This window comes from Anabrus simplex, chromosome 1 (assembly GCF_040414725.1).
Source record: "Anabrus simplex isolate iqAnaSimp1 chromosome 1, ASM4041472v1, whole genome shotgun sequence".
NCBI lineage: Eukaryota > Metazoa > Arthropoda > Insecta > Orthoptera > Tettigoniidae > Anabrus > Anabrus simplex.
In genome coordinates, this window is record NC_090265.1 from 1289012997 (window position 1) to 1289033656 (window position 20660).

At 39.5% G+C, this 20660-nt stretch overlaps 1 protein-coding gene and 1 non-coding gene across 2 annotated transcripts in view; one reads left to right on the forward strand and one right to left on the reverse strand.

Moving 5' to 3' along the window:
- Positions 1-20660, forward strand: part of RhoGEF3 (Rho guanine nucleotide exchange factor 3) — a 536802-nt gene that overhangs the window by 10406 nt on the left and 505736 nt on the right. The window lies entirely within an intron of this gene.
- On the reverse strand, positions 3907-3980 carry TRNAS-CGA (transfer RNA serine (anticodon CGA)). Its single transcript has one exon. It is a non-coding gene; the product is annotated as a tRNA-Ser (tRNA).

Here is a 20660-nt window from a genome sequence, read left to right on the forward strand (position 1 = left end):
CATTCATTCTGTTACTACACCATGATATGTTTTGTTGTTAATCTTAATCATCAGTTCCGTGTAATCATGGTATCCTGTGTTGATGTGGCGTCTGTACTAGGGACTAGAGTTAGGAAGGAAGTGGCCATGGTCAGTATATTTGGTGTCGTCCAGCCATTCGACTGAAATTACGGTGAGAAACCACAGATACCCACCACTAGGATGGCCGAAAGCGGAATTTCAGTCCATTTGTATATTCGATTACGTTACCTGAGGCATAGTGCACCAGCTCCAGTTCTTCGAACTAGCCCTTAATTCATAGCAGAATCGGAATTCGAACCAGGGTCTGCTGGGAGAATATCTACTCCTATTGCGGCTACTACGGCTACGCACAGATCGGGATTTAAATCCATGGACACTCAGGAATTGAACTTGAAGTCTAAGAACAAGAATGAGCCATTACCTCTGTAAGGCAAGGACGGCCGCATTTGCTTACTATAGTCGGTGTAAAATGGGTACAGTAGAATTCCATTAATCCGGCATCCAACAGTCCGGAACGCCCGATGGTCCGGCACCATTCCAGGAATTTTAAAATGTTATTATCTCTTAATAATGATCTCTCGTGAGCAATTTGATGCATTATTTGTCGAAACCAATCGAAGTGTATTTTTTATTATTTCAAATGTAATAGTGCAAATGTATATGATAAAATCAATTTGTTATGCATTCATTTACTTAAATATCTCTACAGTATCTCTGGAAATATTCAGCCTAGAAGGCTGTGTGCTATACTGAGTACTGGAAAGCCAACCATATGATTTTAAAAAAAGCCATTTAAATATATCAATCAATCAATCAATCAATCAATCAATCAATACTGATCTACTATAGGGCAGTCGCCCAGGTGGCAGATTCTCTATCTGTTGTTTTCGTAGCCTTTTCCTAAATGATTTCAAAGAAATTGGAAATTTGTTGAACGTCTCCCTTGGTAAGTTATTCCAATCCCTAACTCCCCTTCCTATAAATGAATAATTGAATGTATGGGCCACGTTCAAAGACGGATGGAAACATGCCTTCAAAAACTGAAGCGGACAGAACGAAAAGAGAAGTTGTAGATGGAAAGACTCTTAAATGTTAAAGGAAGACTCACAGATGAAAACATCGACGAACTCCGACATTATTATGGAATGGCAATAAGAAACAACTCGTTTGAAACGAGGAGTGTGTTATTAAACTAATGATTCTGCTGATCAACATTTTACTGCAAAACGTCATGTTACAGCTGTTTTCGCTGTACGCCTTAACCTATATCGTAGTAAGAGGTACCGCCCGATAGTCCGGCATTTTCGGTAATCCGGCACCGGGCCGGTCCCGACTATCGGACTTCTACTGTAGCTGTTTTTGTTGTGTTAGATTTTATGAAGAAAAAATATGTTGGCCTGGTGCAAGTGATATTTAACGCAGTGAAATTTTCCGCGGAGCGCAACGCATTGAGCGGGTGGGATAGCGCGTTAACATAGTAGCCCAGGGCCTCTCAAACGCCCAAAATTTCACGCGTGCAGAGCGAGGCGCAAGAGCTCCGTGCACTGTGCATCGGTGCCGCTCGGTATAGTTCGGATCAACGCTTCGTCTCTGGGCTACTCGGCTAAGCTCGGCTCTACTCGGCTACACTCGGCTCAACGCAGCCCGGATTTGGAGCGCTACGGCGCAAGTGGGGCAGAGGGAGACAGGCGGAGCGAGCGAGAGAGGCGCGAGGAAAGAGAGAGTAAGCGCTATTGCTCCAAATCGAGGAGTGGGGGGTCTGCACTCTGGTCAACCAAGCCAAGTCGTCTTTTGCACCGTGCACAGTGCATGCACCACGCGCATGCACCCTGAGAGGCCCTGTAGTAGCCACTTGGTTGGAAAATTCTGATTGTGAGCAGCCTTTCAGGGACAAAATGCTTCCCATTTGGCACAGGCTATAATTAATGATTTGCAATTCTTGAGCATTAAAAGAGCAGAGGCAGCAAGATTTTACCTTCTATTTTGTAACTTCCAGTTATAAGGACTTGTTTCCTAATATAAATAGGAGTTTATTCAAATGTAATGTTAGCTGTTAATGTAATATTGATTTAATAACAGTGATTATTTTAATTGCATTTAATTTCTCCCTTTTTGACGGTAAGTAAAGGAGCGTTTACACTTTCTGCTCTATAAATTGGGTTTTCCATAATCTATTATTTGTTTATGTATTTATTTGCTTATATATGCAATATATAAATATGGGATAACTCGATATTGAAAATGTGGATTATACAACCAAGTATCTCGTAGACTTTAAATCATTGTTGTGACAAAAGCAATCTGTGTGTATGGCACGTGTCCAACGAACTTGCCCTCCTTATTCTTGAAATTAGATGCTTCATACCTACTGTAGATTTTTCAGACCTGTTACCAGCATATTTGGGATGATACATGTCGTTGACAGCACCATGGGTCTCTTGTGCGGGTTAGTATCCACATCTTCTTCATATTCTCTCCCAGTGCTATGTACTTACTCATTTTATCAGCCTGGAGGCTTTGAATATTGTAGACAGAAATTTCTACCAAGCACGTCACTTTCGCAACGTATTAAGGACATATGATTGTCCTACTCGTTGCCTGAATGGTCAACGTACTTCCCTTCGATTCAGAAGGTCCCGGGTTCGATTCCCGGCCGAGTCGGAAATTTTAATAGCCTTTGATTAAACATTCTGGCTCGGGGACTGGGTGTTTATGTCTGTCCAAACACTCTTCTATTCATATTCAGACAACACACCACACTACCAACCACCACAGAAATACGCAGTAGTGATTACATCCTTCCACTATGCATGGCGTCAGGAAGGGAATCCGACCTGAAACAGGGCCAAATCCACAGGTGCGATACAGTTCGCACCCGTGACCCCACAGTGTGAGAAAAGCGGTAGACGACGAAGAAGAAGAAGAAGAAGAAGAAGAAGAAGAAGAAGAAGAAGAAGAAGAAGAAGATTAAGGATATTATTAGGCCTGCTATTATTATTATTATTATTATTATTATTATTATTATTATTATTATTATTATTATTATTTCTTGTTTCGTTTCGGCCAACTAAGGACCACGTCATTTCAACTGTTTCCCTTGAGCTTTAATGTTGGTCCAGTATTTCTTCATTCGTATACGGTGTTGCTCCTTTCGCTCTTCCGTCCATGCCTTTCCAGTTTTCATCTTCGGCTTTGATGTTCTTGGAGTTTTTTCTTAAGTGGGACAAGCTCCTGGATATCTTCAAATGAGATCCCAATCTCCTGCAGATCTTTCTGTACCTCACTGAACCATGCCACCTTTGCCTTTTTCTCTTGGAGGAAAGTGAAAATGCGGTTGGTTAACCGTGTTGAATTATTATTATTATTATTATTATTATTATTATTATTATTATTATTATTATTATTATTTATTTCCACCTCCGTACCGTAACGATTAGCGCTATTACCTGCTATCCTTGGGGGGCCGGTTTCGATTCCCCGTACTGCCAGAAATTTAAGATTGGCAGGAGAGTTGACAAACGATTAAAATGGTACATGCAGCTCACCTCCATTGGGAGTGTGCCTGAAAATAGTTGCACCATCGCAGGATGAGGACACGAATTTCCGTTTTACATACTGTATTATTATTATTGAATATTGATTTTCAGGACCGCATTGTAATCGAAACGGACTTTCAACCTATTAGGTCGTGTTACGTACATTTAGTACGTGTTGAAGAGATGTTAAGTACAGAACAAAATGGCCAACCAGACACCAGTGGGATCCGCACCCACAACCTCCCGATTTCGCGTCGGTTGCTCTACCAATTGAGCTATGGTGGCCTAGGCCATCTTTGTTCTGTTGGAAGGGATCTGAGCTACAGGTCTGGTACTACTACGGCCAACCAGACACCAGTGGGATTCGAACCCACAACCTCCCGATTTCGCGTCGGTTGCTCTACCAATTGAGCTATGGTGGCCTAGGCCATCTTTGTTCTACGTAGTAGTACCAGACCTGTAGCTCAGGTTGTAGGTTTTCATTTTTTTTTTTCAATTACTTGGATTGCTCTATCTCCTTTTTAGTGGAGTGAGTGGATTATTGTCATGGTCCAACATTTAGGGAATGTTTCTGTTATCCGAATTTTTGATAGAGCCGTGTGTAGGGAGGTCCGAACCGTGCCGCTGATATATTTCCACATTTCTGCAAAAACTTCGTCTTCTCTTCAGGACGTTTAATTCTTCAGCTCCTTGAGTGCTGCTTCCACCTTTAGGGCTGTAATAGTGAAATGCAATTTTTGTCGTTTAATTACATTTATTTTCAAAAGCAGATTTAAACAATATATTCATATGTTTGGTGATTATCTAAAGCAGTCTACACAAACAAAAAGGCTTGGTCTCAATTTCATGTTATCTCCCTCAAATCACGATATGGTTGTAATTCGTGAATTAATGAGGATACATTTATAGCAACCTCTGTGATAGTAATAACAACTGGTGTTAATGAAGTGCCACTGAACAGTGATGGGCTAACATCCTCGCTTGTGACACTTATATCCTGTTTCAGTAAAAGCGAATGATAGGCGATCATGGTTTTGTAATATAACGCACAAATCATCCTCTACTTCAACATGACATAGTTTAAAACAGTAACTGTAACATAGCCTGTTACACTCATTTTAGCATTTTTTCGGGAATGGATGGCCTTTGAGGCAGTTAGCATACTGAGTGTAAAATATTTGCCTGAAACGTCCCAAACAAACGAATTTGGAATCGCTATTCATTAGACTGGATTTTGACACGATATAAACTAACGTTATTCCCCAAATCAGCAAATTGTTCTCAATTTCTCAAAATTTCTCTGAGTTTTATAGACTCTATTCTGAATTAGTACTGATGTGGATATTCACACACAAATGAATATTTTTCTCTTAGTATGATATTACGCTAAAATGAGATTTTATGTATGCAGTCAACATACGCATGAACTCGCTTCCGAGTGCATCATTGTTGCCAATTATGGCTTTCTTAGATCACTTATGGCAATCTCAAATGGCACCAGAACGCATACCAAGCAATCGTGAAAGTTCAGGGCAGATGACGCAACAACAGCAAATTCAGCACAGCAGTGAGCAGGTTCGGTTTATATTGGCGACCGCATGGCTATGTCTGAATGTAAAACTGCCTTTCAGATGTTTTATCCAATAAATGCGATCATGGGATAACGAGATAAAGGATAGAAGCTAGTACTGGATATAGGCCTACTGCAGCTTATGCTGTATTGAAATAATAATAATAATAATAATAATAATAATAATAATAATAATAACAATAATAATAATAATAATAATACCGGGCGAGTTGGCCGTGCGCGTAGAGGCGCGCGGCTGTGAGCTTGCATCTGGGAGATAGTAGGTTCGAATCCCACTATCGGCAGCCCTGAAAATGGTTTTCCGTGGTTTCCCATTTTCACACCAGGCTGTACCTTAATTAAGGCCACGGCCGCTTCCTTCCAACTCCTTGTCCTTTCCTATCCCATCGTCGCCATAAGACCTATCTGTATCGGTGCGACGTAAAGCCCCTAGCAAAATAATAATAATAATAATAATAATAATAATAATAATAATAATAATAATAATAATCTATATATTTAAAAATTATGAAAACTAAAGTCAGTCAGTCCGGCCATTCTGTCCGGTCGATTTCCTTCATTTTTCAACTGAAAGGTATTCATCCACAGATTTGTCATCAGGTACTATAAATCACTTAACTTCCGCTTTCCTCAAATTATTTGATTTTTCAATTTTTTGTCTCTTTGAAGCAATCATATCTTTGATTCTAATTGAGGTACGGAGTTCGCTTTGGCCTAGGAACACTCAGTGGATCGAGCTCTTTCATTTCAGCTCTTAACCATTCAAATTGGTTGATTCTGAGGAAAGTTATGAGTGCACATTCAATTTGACGCCTGATTTCTTCAACCTTTTTTCTCATTGAAGCAATCATATCTTTCGTTCTAATTGAGGTACGCAGTGTGTTTTGGTATAAAAACACTCAGTGGATCAATCGCTTTCTTTTGAGGTAATACATACTTAAATTGGTAGATTCTGAGAAAAGTTATGAGTACCGAGCTCGATAGCTGCAGTCGCTTAAGTGCGGCCAGTATCCAGTATTCGGGAGATAGTAGGTTCGAACCCCACTGTCGGCAGCCATGAAAATGGTTTTACCGTGGTTTCCCATTTTCACACCAGGCAAATGCTGGGGCTGTACCTTAATTAAGGCCACGGCCGCTTCCTTCCAACTCCTAGCCCTTCCCTGTCCCATCGTCGCCATAAGACCTATCTGTGTCGGTGCGACGTAAAACAACTAACAAAAAAAGTTATGAGTACATTTCTTTCCATGACTAAAATCTTTGAAGGATTTCTTAACAGTTCAGCGCGTAGTGTTGTTCCAAGAATGTTTAATTCAATTTCTTTGTGTGATGTATTTTCAAGTGTTTTGTTGACATAATATTACATTCTATTACCACAACAGATCATGTGATTTATTTCATTAACTCGAAACTTTGCAAATACATCCGTGAGGATAGTAACGAACAACACTATACATTGTACATTGCGGCCGGAGCCAGCGGGAAATTGCTTGTGGTAATACTAATACAAATAATAATAATAATAATAATAATAATAATAATAATAATAATAATAATAATAATAATAATAATAATATTAATAATAATAATAATAATAATAATAATAATAATAATAATAATAATAATCATCATCATCATCATCATCCAATCCCCGAAGGGCTTTGGCCTACCACGTGACCGATGCTCGGCCCGAAGGCCTGTAGATTACGAGGTGTCGCGTGGTCGGTACGACGAATCCTCTCGGCCGTTATTCTTGGATGTCTAAACCGAGGCCGCCATCTCACCGTCAGATAGCTCCTCAAGTGTGGTCGCGTAGGTTGAGTGGTCCTCGAACCAGCCCTCAGATCCAGGTAAAAATCTCCCACCTGGCCGGGAATCGAACCCGGGGCCTCCGAGTAAGAGGTAGGCACGCAACCCGTACACTGCGGGGCTGGTAATTATTATTATTATTATTATTATTATTATTATTATTATTATTATTATTAAAGCAATGTGAAAACAGCAAATCATATTCTCTTTAGTCATTGTCAACCTCCACTCACTGCTGTCTTTACAACTCACCTTAAGGCTGCCACACACGCGCACTCTTGCGTGAGCTCTGGAATGGACATTCTTGGCGCGTTCGTGAAGAGTACACGTGTGTGGCCGATTTTTCCGGTCTAGGAGTGGACTGTGGAATAAAGTGAGGAGTTTCAGCTCGATAGAAATCATGAGTGCGCATTCCATGAGTGAGTGAATTTTCGGGTACTTTGTACTGTTGAAAATGGCAGAGAATCGACAGGTGTTTGTACACTTTCCCTTTAGTAAACATTGTTCTTGGCATTTAGAACAAATTTCCTCCAATTTCTTTATTTTGGTTTGGGCTCTTTTTAGATCTTCAGTAAGTAATTTGATTCTTTCTTTTAATTCTTCATTTTCGACCATCACACCAGCTAGTTCACACTTCAAGGGCAAACTGTCTTTATTTTGGCTAACTGTTCGTTAATTTGTCCTTCCTGAGAAAGGTGCATATACGTGAGATTTAATGTTTTGTGCAGGGTTAGGTCTTTTGGGACCGGGCAAGTTCGCCGTGCGGTTAGGGGCGCTCAGCTGTGAGCTTGCATGCGAGAGATAATGAGGTCGAGCCCTACTGTCGGCAGCTCTGAAGATGGTTTTCCGTGGTTCCCCATTTTCACACGGCCACTTCCTTCTCACTCCTAGGCCTTTCCGATCCCTTCGTCGCCATAAAACCTATCTGTGTAGGTGCGACGTAAAACAAATTGTAGAAAAAAAAATGTCTTTCAGGAATCTATAAAAGGACAGCTTACGATTCTTTGCGTTGTTGGTATGGTTTGTACTGTCTACAACCGCACAGCACCGCATTTTAACAGCACAAACACGACATATACTGTACACTGGAATTCACTTCAGTCACGAACGATACGCACAAGTTCACGACTTTCAAAATATTCACAAGCCTCGAAAGTAATCAAATAATTAAAGGAACAATGTACAAACCGCAGACTAACAGTAATGCACCGAACTAACACAGCTTGGAATGAAAACACCGACACCAAAGAGTTTTATATTGATATTGACGCGCCAAACAATGCTTAGTGTAATGGGAGGGACGGTCCAGTGACGTCACGACCACGGCAGTGACACCTACCGTCTGGACAGCACGAATGCCTGTGGAAAGTAAAATCACTTGCTCATGCTATTAAAACCTACGAAATGAAGCATACAATAAACTTGTTAATTCAGCTAGTCTTTCCCAATGCAGACAAGAAATTTGTGATTTAAAAAATAATCCCTTACGGAAATACCCTTTTATTGTATTTAAAAAACTGAACGAATCCAAACGTTCTGGATGTGGGGCTGACAGCGTGCAAGACCCGTCGTTATGGTATATCAACTTCTTGTTCACACCCGCTCAGGAAATGCCACGAACCTGCATGTCAGATTTGGATGCTCTGCCCGCAAATAAAAATATGATAAAGGTACACGTATTTTAATCGCACCTTGGTTGACATGGAGTTCATCATCACTGTATCTTGCTTCGTAAGACGATGCTTCACTTATGCTAACAAACCAGTGAAAACACACTCCGACATACGCATGTACAGTAATACTTGAAATCATAAGGGTTATTTTCTGATAACTCGCTAATTAACTTCAACTCCGCGTTGCATTAACCACTTCTTAGACTAATATAGCTTTTTCTTTTCTTTTATACTTTATCCGCTCATAGCTGCAGCTAATTTCTTCTTATTAAAAAAACGGCATTTTCATCGCTTTGGAGTGCACTAATAACTGAACATCTGCGGTCAAGTCGAGGAGCGAGAGACGTACACTCTCCCAGCACTAATGAATGCACACTCCAGGAGCACATTCAAGAGTGCGGATATGTGGTATGTGGAGCGAAGCACTTGCCATTCCTGCTGAGCCACTTGAAGAGTCGGATTGACCAGACAAACAAACACAATTAGATACTTGCTTCATTGATACCTGTGTTAAATGAAAATCAGTAACAGGCTTTTAAAGGGACTGAGTTGCCGCGACGGTAAAAGTACGCAGTAAAAAGAAGTGGGTTCGATTCCCCGCCAGGAGGACGGAAATAAAAGTTTCTAATTTCCATGTATGCAGAGACACGTGCCTCTGAGCTTCACTCACTCTATTCCAAAATGAGTCCAGGTTAATTCTTCGGACCGGGCGAGTTGGCCGTGCGGTTAGAGGCGAAGGGCTGTGAGCTTGTATCCGGGAGATAGTGGGTTCGAATCCCACTGTCGGCAGCCCTGAAGATGATTTTTCCGTGGTTTCCCATTTTCACACCAGGCAAATGCTGGGGCTGTACCTTAATTAAGGCCACGGCCGCTTCCTTCCAACTCTTAGACCTTTCCTATCCCATCGTCGCCATAAGACCTATCTCTGTAGGTGCGACGTAAAGCCACTTGCAAAAAAAAGAAAAGAAAAGAGCAATTCTTCGGTGTGAAGACTAGTGGGCATGGAACAAATAATTTAATCCATTTGGCGATAGGATTATGAATCACAGAAGCCTCTCCAAGGCCTCCTTCATTTCCTGTACAGAGGTGGCTTTGTTTGAGCAGGCGTTTAAAAAAAGGAGAAATAATGGGATTGTATTACGTACACTATGAGAAGCAAGTAAATTGACTTACAGCTACAACAGTTAGTGTTTTATTAGCTAATACTCGTGACTGCAGTGCAACTTTGTAGGGTGGTCAATTAAGACATAAACTTTAGCTTGGCAGGTTCGATCCTGGCTCAGTCCGGTGGTATTTGAAGGTGCTTGAATACGTCAGCCTCCTAGTGGTAGATTTACTGTCACCTAAAAGAATTCCTGCGTGACAAACGTTCGGCACCTCAGCGTCTGCGAAAAACCGTCAAATGTAGTTAGTAGGGCGTAGATCAATAACGTTATTATTACATTGAACGTTGTGTATCCAGGACATCGATTACAATGAAACTTCGCAGGAGGATCAATTAACATATTAGAACATCGCTGCACGCCTGCCATTGTTACATAGGCGTAACAAGATAAGTGATTCTGAACAGGAATCCGGTAGTTTTCTCGTCTGTGCTAATAAAATATTATGTTGATACCATACACGTTTATTATATAGATGCCCAAGATTTCATAATACATATTATATTTAGCTCCCATCATAAACGATTCAGTAGTATTAAAACCTTAATATCTGGATATAATCAAATACTGCACCTGTAAGTAAAATAGGTTTGTAGAGTGTGAACTTTTGTTCATGTTGTCAAAATCTTATTTTGGGTATAAAGAGTTTTATGTGACTTCAAAATAGAACTGTCGGTATATCCCTATGGTACATATACAAGATCATTCTGCGTTATCATCATCTAACTGCTCCGAGCCTCTAAGCTCCTTTTCAGAAATTAATTGTAATATTTACGTTGATTTTACTGAAAAATGATTATTAGGATATCGTCGTTCAATAAACAGAACCTCGTATGTCAAAATGCTGCTCCTATCCATTATTTTCCTTAAGACTGGTCACGCCTCTCAGCCACATATGTATATATATGCAGTCTATCGTAACAATTTACGTTGTTTGTATTCCTATATTTATGATATATATGCAGTCTATCGTAACAATTTACGTTGTTTGTATTCCTATATTTATGATATATATGCAGTCTATCGTAACAATTTACGTTGTTTGTATTCCTATATTTATGATATATATGCAGTCTATCGTAACAATTTACGTTGTTTTTATTCCTATATTTATGATGTATATGCAGTCTATAGTAACCATGTACGTTGTTTATATTCCTGTATTTATGTGTAAAGGAGATTGAACCTTACCGTACCGCGCTGTAGGAATGTATGTTTGTATGACGTATTTACGCACTCATACAGTGTATTGTAGATATGGTTCACATTGCTTTACAGTTTTGCATAGGAAAATGAACACAACGAATAATGTTCTGATGGACTAAACATCCATGTGGTTCGGAGGTGTGACAAGTCTCAAGGATAATAATGGATAGGAATAGTATTGTGACATACGAGGTTTTATTTCTTCACCGACGATACATTAGTAGATCATTCACCCAGGTTTCATTGATCCAACTCGAACCATTCCCTTGTAAGAACTGCGTAATGTTTTCTCCATACCGAAATGTGATTCGAAATGCTTGATCCACAGTATCAAACCTTTCTGCTCTAATCGTAAAATTATTGAAAGCAATGCAACATGCTTTATGGTGTAGTTTACTAACATAATTTGATACCGTGCTAATGATTTTCCTCTTAAGTTTTCCAAATCTGTACTTCTCTCCTTCTTTTTTCCCATCTTTATAATATACTGTTCGTGAAAAAAACACTAGCACTCTTTTTCACCGTATAATTTGAAGTGTGTCAATGTTTCATTTATAGATCAATCTGATAAATGTTATGCACAATAATAATCAAATAAAAGTGTTATTCAGTGTACAATATATTTCATGTAATTGTTGTTTCCTATAGATATTTCTAAATATCGGATTTTTTTCGACAGAACCCTTCATCTATACATGTTACGAGACCCGCGCATCGATTAATCGTGTTAGGTATCCATCTAGTCCCTTTGTGAACGGTACAGTGCCTTAATGTATGTTCTTATGGCTATAAAAATAATGTCAGGGTGGTGTTCAGAGGCATGTGAGTGTGTCGACAAACTGACTTGTTCAATATCCAGTTCATGAAACAGTTAACTTTGAAGTATTTTGTCTGTTATCGCCATCATCACACTCCTGCTTCATGCACGTAATGGTACCTTTCGGAAAACACATCCTCCTTGGAATAAGGAGGTTATTACAACTTTGTATTTTCTACTAGATCACGACAGCCTTGGATAGAATATGGATTATAAATATCTAAAGTAGATAAGTAGAATGGTGCTCACGAATCTGTGGCATGCATGGACGTTCTCATCTCACCAACTTAACTCTGAATTTCTTCATTTATGATCCGATCTACGTATCCATCTGGCACTCAACATTCCTCTCTAACACAAGATTTCAAAGCCTTCTGTTCTTTTTCTTTCTGCATCAGTCTTTTTTCTAGTTTATTTTGCATATAATGCTACCCTTCAAATAAACGTCTGAAAAAGATTGTAATATGCAGACCAATATTTAGGTGGGCAATTTCTTTCCTCTCTCTCTCTCCTTCCCTCCCTCCCTCCGACCCTCCCTTTTTTCTTGCCTTCCTTCCGTAAGTCTATATTTTGCGTCTACCATATTCCTGCCATCAGTTGTTATTCTACTAACTTACTCAAATAAGGAGCGTCCAGGCAAAACCGAACATATCCACACATGGGTTCGAACCTCGCTGTCGGCAGCCCTGAAGATGGTTTCCCGTGATCGCCTAAAGACCTCTCTGTGTCGGTGCGACGTAAAACAAATTGTAAAAATAGTATCGTTTGAATGTTTCTAAACTGAAATCTGACCGAGCCAGTTGGGCGTGCAGGTAGGGGCGCGCAGCTGTGAGCTTGCATTCGGGAGATGGTTGGTTCGAACCCCACTGTCAGCAGCCCTAAATATGGTTTTCCGTGGTTTCCCATTTTCACGTCAGGCAATTGCCAGTGCCGTACCTTAATTAAGGTCACGGTTGCTTCCTTCCCACTCCTAGCTCTTTCCTATCCCATCGTCGCCATAAGTCCTAACTGTGTCGGCGTGACATAAAGCAACTTGAAAAAAAAACTGTAATCTGACCAAATCGAGCAGATCCTCCTAATATTGAAGGTACACAAACCTAGATCTGAGCTAAAGCAGACATATTCCAGTGCTAGGCCCGAATCCTGCAAGATAAGAAAAGAAAAGGTTATGCTAGCGTCTGAGCAAAAGCAGACAATTCACATGTGGTTTGGACAACACCAAACATGTCAAATTTTACACGTCGAATTATTTGTTATTGAGTTTTTATCATTGTGAATTATGAAAAAACTTTCCTGTGTCAATAAAAGGAAAAGTTTGGAAAGATGCACATTCTAAAGCTTCTTATACAGTTGCTAAATTACGTTGTTTTTTTTTTTTTCATCTGAAAAGTCTAGATCTGTCGGTGATAATTGGTTTTACCTGGACGGTTCTCAAAAGCATATTCATTTACTTCCTTTAAGACATATTCTAATCTGATATTTCTCCTACCGAGCTCGATAGCTGCAGTCGCTTAAGTGCGGCCAGTATCCAGTATTCGGGAGATAGTAGGTTCGAACCCCACTGTTGGCAGCCCTGAAAATGGTTTTCCGTGGTTTCCCATTTTCACACCAGGCAAATCCTGTGGCTGTACCTTAATTAAGGTCATGCCCGCTTCCTTCCCACTCCTAGCCCTTCCCTGTCCCATCGTCGCCGTAGGACCTATCTGTGTCGGTGCGACGTAAAACAACTAGCAAAATATATACATATATTTCTCCTATAACCTGGCTTAATTCGTCATTCCAATACATTAGTTTTTTATAATAATAGTAATAATAATAATATTAATAATAATAATAATAATGGCGTATGGTCTGGTGCAGGTCTTTGAATTAACGCCTGCAGGTGACCTGCTCATGTGTGAGGATGTTGCCCTACCTAAGATGAACTTTTGTTGTTGTTTTTTAATTTCATGTGGCTATTGTTAGCCTGGTGCATGTATGACAGACCCACCGACGAGGGTGGGCGGCATCTGCCATGTGTAGGAAACTGCGTGTTATTGTGGGGGAGGAGTGTTGTGTGTGGTGTGCGAGTTTTAGGGATGTTGGAGGAGCTTGGGGACTGAGTTGGTGTGCTGTTTTCAGCATTCGAGGAATTAACCAATGAAGGGTAAAATCGAACCCGGGACCCATTGAACTAAAGGCCAGCATGCTAACCATTTAGCCATGGAGCCGGCCAGTTTCGTCTTGAACTCTTTTTCCAAGACTGTACCCATACCATTTATCAGCTTTTCCAGATCTTCTTCAGACTCAGATAAAATGACAATGGCAATATCATCGATACATATTTAAATAGTATGAAGTAAAGGAGACCGTGAAGGCATCATCCAGTCCTCTGAGAAAAACGTATGTCAGTTTTTCATCGAGTATAATCTGACAGGTTGGAGGCTGGAGATTGCTTTTGTAATAAACTATTTGTAATTAGTTACGTACTTTGAACATGTTAACGGAATATGAATTAATTCATTCTATATTGAATCTATAGCATTCACCATCTTCAAGCCTACTACATCATCGAGCGAGTTGCCTACGCGGTTACTTTCGAGAAATGGAATGTTTGGACTCCATCCTCGGCAGCCCTGAAGAGAGCTATATCCTAACAGCCGCTACCTTCCCCATCCTGCATCGCCGAAAACCGTCAGTGTGTTAGTGCGAGGTTAAACCTCTAGCAATTACAAAAACAAGAAAACTACGTAATCAGACGGAAGAAGTACGACAACCAAGCTCTAAATCAAGCTCCTGTACTTATGGAACTCCTTGGTTTCGGCCACAGGATTCCATCCAAAGAGATTTTCTTCAACTCCAAGAATATTCAACTCTGTTTATTCATTCTATTGATAATGAAACTACAGCATCTTGCTTTATTCTCCCACCAATAGCGCAACCATATCGCCAGCATTTCGGAAAGATTTAAACTCAAACGATGATAAATCGCGTGTCTTGGTACAGTTATTGTTAACGCCATCTTTCGTCGTGGTGGTATAACAGTGAATGGAGTGGCCTGTCTGTTCCTCAGACATGAACCCCATTCAACATGTCTGAATAAATTTGAAACGAGTCGTTTTCGTGACTGATCTGGAAGACTTACGCAGAATCTCTAGAGCTGAGTGGACAAATTCGTTCCCGAATGGCTTGTCTTTGGACGGCATGCCAAGGCGGATTCAAGTATATATTCCAACAAGGAGACGTTCTGCTCGGCATTAACGTTACCAAGATTTACTGTATACTGGAAAACCTTCAACTGATAAATTTTAAAATGTTATATTGTACAGACATATTTTCGGGTTTTCTTCTTGTTTGTTTAGTAGAAACGAGTGTAGATGTAATATAATGGCACAATAAATGATGGTTTATATATAATACGCAAAGCAAAGTCATCTCCGTACAGGCCTTGAAGGCCCTGGGCGAGTTGAAGGAAAAGGCTTCCACTATCTGTAACCTAAGCACTTGGTCGGATAGAGTAGTTAGCTCTACGCCCGGCCGCCTTTGTCCCCAAGAATTAACCTGGTACACATTTTTGGTGTAGACTCAGTGAACCTCAGGGCCATGTGCACCTCCAGAAGTGGAAATCGTGTTTCTTATATTTTTCGGCTTCCTGACGGGGAATCGAACTCACGTCCTTCTGGGTGAATCGAGCATGCCTTTACAACCTCGGCCAGGCAGTCCCTAATTTAGATAGAATAAGAACATAAAATTAATTTCTGTATCTCTAAAACTAGTGCAAAATATGTGGCATATAGTGACTTAATAACAAATTTTGGGATAGATAGGTTGCATACGAGGAGAACATTAACCTGTGTAAAATACCTACATAGAATTCTCAAAGGTAAAGCAAATAACCGAGAGTTTCTCCACCAAATAAATTTATATGCACCGTGTGGAAGCAATAGAAATAATTTAACTTTCCTTGTTAAAAGGTCAAACACAAATCACCATACGAATTCGCCATTAAACAGAATATGTCAGTTAATTAATAAAATGCCAAACGTGGACATATTTCACGACGAGAGTACCTTGTTAAGGTCAGTCAGAAGGGAACTCGCACAGAGAGAAGACATAAAGTAAATAGAATACCATTATTGTGTACCATGAATAATTTAGTCCTTAGATTAATTTAGATTAATAATGTATATTTTAGGAGGAATTAAAATAATTTGAAACACACACTTACCACTGTCCATAGTTCATAAGTATAATATTAGGTTTATATTTTAATTTGTATTGTAAATTATTTATGAAATTAGAAATAAGAAATGGGAATGTTCTGTAAGTGGGCAGAAATGCCTGTTGAACAATAAATCAAATAAATGTATAAAATAAATAACTGTATGAAATAACTGACATGAAAGGCATAAACGTAAGTGAGAGATGGAATACAAGACATTTTTAAGCATTGGAAGAGAAAGACTTAAACGATGAACGCTGTAATCATACTTCAAGGTCAAAAAAGAGGGCTAAGTCATTGGAATGACTTTGCAAGGACCAGTATTAGGAACTATTGACCTCGATGTCCCAACTCCTTACGCTAGCAGTAGCAATAACGACTAGGCCCTACACTTAAAAAACTTCTGAAGAGATGGAACTAATCGCCGCAGGATATTGCTCCTAGTTGAGAAAGTTGTAGATGGTAATTTGTTTTAAATTCATGATAAATCATGAGTAGAAAAGTATGTTTACAACCACGATGAATACAGAACGCAATGCGGTGTCGTATTCATTTTAAAAAATCACCTCGTTCTAACACAGTGTCACATGTCACTTGCAGCTGCTGTACTCATATTGTTGGAAACCAATCAGGCGAAACAGTGTTGCATTGGAACCTGTCACTTACAGATCGTGTGATCGTATGGCATTGACGGGCATTTTTGGTTTAAAGATAATATTGTGATGTTTTTTTATTATTTATTTCGGTAGACTATGTTGTCTTATTTTCCTTATTTATTTTATAAAATCTGAGAGCTGCTTTTGTCGTTGCTTCACCTAAAAGCACTCCCTGAATTAAAATCCTGTTTACGTCCACAAGTATCTTAGCAGATGAAGCTGAGTTGTTGAAATCTACTTCATGATAGCTTCTAGCGATTGTCCCTGGTAGACGCCATCATGGTACATACATGTCCGTACCGACGAGGTAGTTCAGTGTCTTAGCATTGGCCAAGATATATTCGCACGATTCCGGTCGCTTAGCTGCATGCTTGCTTTCGGGAAATGGTGGGTTTGAATCTCACCGTCGGAAGCTTGAAGATATTTTTCTGTAATTTGCCATTTTCACACCAGACAAATACTGCAGGTACCGTTATTAAGGACAAGGCCGATACCTTCTTTGCGTCGCCGAAAATCTTTTGTTTTAGTGCTGCCGTAAACCACGAGCAAAAATTTATATATTTCCGAACAGAGATTATTTTTTGCTGAATTTGAACTTCTTCACTGAATATATAGTTTGTCTTCTCCTGCTTTATTGCCAATATCATGTGCTCCGCTTCTTCCTTGAGTGATTTGAAGAAGTCTTTTAAACAGACTTTCGTAACCGTTGACACGATTGGTTATAGTTACTTTTTGTAATAGATCCGAAGTATCGTGATCTCTGTCCTGGCATGTGCTATTATGAGGCCCTATGTTTTCTGGAAACCCTGCACAACTTCCAATAAGTTCTACGTTCTGAAAAGCCATAATCTGGATAGGTATCGAATGTCACCGTGGCCCGGAATAGATCCTCAAAGATTTAGCTCCAGGTCTTCTCAAGTTTGTCTTTGATTGCTCGTCCATGAAGGCGAGTATAGATATTTTCGAAATCGCAGTGCTTTGATAATTGTGGTAGATGACTTGTACCGTTTTGTTTCATTTTACTGTGCTGTGCTGCGGTGTAGAATTCACCAGGGTGACACATGCTAATATAATTTGACTACATACCAAAACAAGACCAAAAAGCTCCCGCTTTAACGTGTGTGTTTTGACGTTTTTAAACAAGTAAAGAACACTACAGCTACATTAATGAGCAGTTTTAAATCGCTCAAGGTACTATGAAAACAAGGAGAACAAACATACAGTAAAAATACTCCTACGTGGACGACGCATTATGCTCGTTTATATCATTTATTTCCCAGCGTAGGCCTGTGTGTAATTTGGGCAGGCTAACAGGTTAAGATATTTTGTTTCCTTTCGTACCATTTGTCCCTTAATGTATATTCGTCCTTGTTACTTTAGGTTGTAAAATAATAGATTTTTTAAATTCTGCATGCGAATCCTGCGCCCACAATAATATTGATGCGTAAAGACAAATTTATTTTCTTATTCATACATAGCCCATTTCATTGTAAAACATTCCATTTTTAAATGTGTCTGAGGAACATTTTAGCCAGCGAACCATAGCCCATTATTAAATGGGAATTGAGAGATTGCGTGCAGTAATATGATATAGCTGTTATTAATCCTTTGAATATCTGATAATCTTGTGGTTTCTCCTACATAAACTGGCAAGCTATTTTGCCTTGATATTTTTTCAATATGTTGAGAATTATTTGATATATGTATCTCTTGTTTTTATCTTTTTCAGTGGAAATGTTTTTTTACAGATGAATTAACACTTTTGGACATTTAAAAATAGCAAGCATTAAAAAAGTAGATTATGAGTTATTTTGTAGGCCATGGCATAAGGCAAATGAATATTCTCTTAAGCACTATCGAGGACGAATGTAAACAAGGTCCATTATAATAATTTCGTGTGGCTATTTTATAACCGAGTGCAGTCCCTGTAAGGCAGACCCTCCGATGAGGGTGGGCGGCATCTGCCATGTGGAGGCAACTGCGTGTGGTTGTGGTGGAGGATAGTGTTATGCCTGGTGTGTGAGTTGCAGGGATGTTGGAGACAGCACAGACATCCAGCCCCGGGCCATTGGAATTAACCAATCAAGGTTAAAATCCCCGACCCGACCGGGAATCGAACCAGGGACTCTCTGAACCGAAGGCCAGTACGCTGACCATTCAGCCAACGAGTCGGACATTGAGGTCCATTCGCAAGCAATGAGAGGAGGAACTACTAAGTTATTTGATTTAAACTGAAGAAACTTGACACTATTACACTGAAATTCACTGAAATATTCCGTTTTCCTTTTTTAATTATGGTAATTACTTTTGCCAGCAGACAGTGCATGGTGCAGCCATTACAACCGCCATCCGCTTGTACGATGATAAACCCTAACTCAGGGGCGAACAAGCGTTGACCGTGGGCAAAGATCTTCAGCGGGGTACAAATCTCCGCACATGATTGTATTTAGGGGTTGTAGTAAGGATGTAAAGAAGAGGGCATATAAGTCTCTGGTAAGACCCCAACTAGAGTATGGTTCCAGTGTATAGGACCCTCACCAGGATTATTGATTTGAGAACTGGAAAAAATCCCAAAGAAAAATAGGATTTGTTCTGGGTGATTTCCGACAAAAGAGTAGCGTTAAGAAAATGAGGCAAAGTTTGGGCTGGGAAGACTTGGGAGAAAGGAGACGAGCTGCTCGACTAAGTGGTATGTTCTGAGCTGTCAGTGGAGAGATGGCGAATACATTTGAGTGATGTTTTTAAAAGTAGGAAAGATCACAATATGAAGATAAAGTTGGAATTCAAGAGAACAAATTGGGGCAAATATTCATTTATAGGTATGGGAGTTAGGGATTGGAATTTTACCGAGGGAGATATTCAATAAATTTCCAAATTCATTGCAATCATTTAAGAAAAGAGTAGGAAAATAAATAGGGAATCTGTCACCTGGGTGACTGTCCTAAATGCAGATCTAGATTGATTGATTGATTGATTGATTGATTGATTGATTGATTGATTGATTGATTAGGGTCTTTTTATTCTAGTCAACCGACCAGCCATTAGTGGTAGCTTGCGATGGTCTGTTTGTCGACAATTAGTGTTGTATGACTCACTCTAGCGCGTTAGTGAACAGAAGACTTTGTCTACAGCCGACTTTTAGTGGACAGGTAGTCAAGTTATCCGCCAAAGGAGTGCATCATCTGGCTTTATCACAAATCCTCTGGACGCTCTGGCATGCTTTTCTATAGACAACATTGATACTTCTCAAAAATTCTCGATCATAATGGTTACTGAAACTTGCAGTTATTTATGACTAGCTGATGTACCCGTGCTTCGCTACGGAATTTTACATTTTATACATAATTCTATGTTATTAAATTGCATAGCTCTTACAGTTATCCCAGAATCGCGACGGGTAAGTTACCATACATCTCTTCTCTTGTGAAGACTGGTTTAGGGAATATTCATTGTAATGGTAGGTCTTCTTGCCTACCATCAGTCGCATTCAAGTTGGGGACATTTCATTATAATGACACTCACTCACACTCCACCCGCCTTTTTAGATCCTCAAAAAGACTGTTTTATTGGTTTTCTCAACTGAAATCAACATAGGCCTAGGTCATTACAATGGCGTCAGTAGGATACTCTATCAAATGAAAAACTTTCGATATTGTAGGCCTTCACAGTTAGTTTAATTTTGTATAACTTTAGTTATTCAGTATTTATTGATAGGGCCAATAATAACAAATATTCGAGAATTAAACGAGAAACATAGGAATTTAAAAATATAAATTGGAGTCTCCTTCCCCTAAATTACCATTTCATCCAGGGTGAATAAAATTATTTATATCCTAGACTGTAATATCTTATTCCCCGACTATACATACCAATTTTTATTAAATTATGTTTACCCATTTTCTCGTGGCTCGGCATTGATATGGGCTTAGCAACAAAAATCCAAATTCATGAATATCGCTGTTATAATAGACAGTAGGGTAAAAATGTATT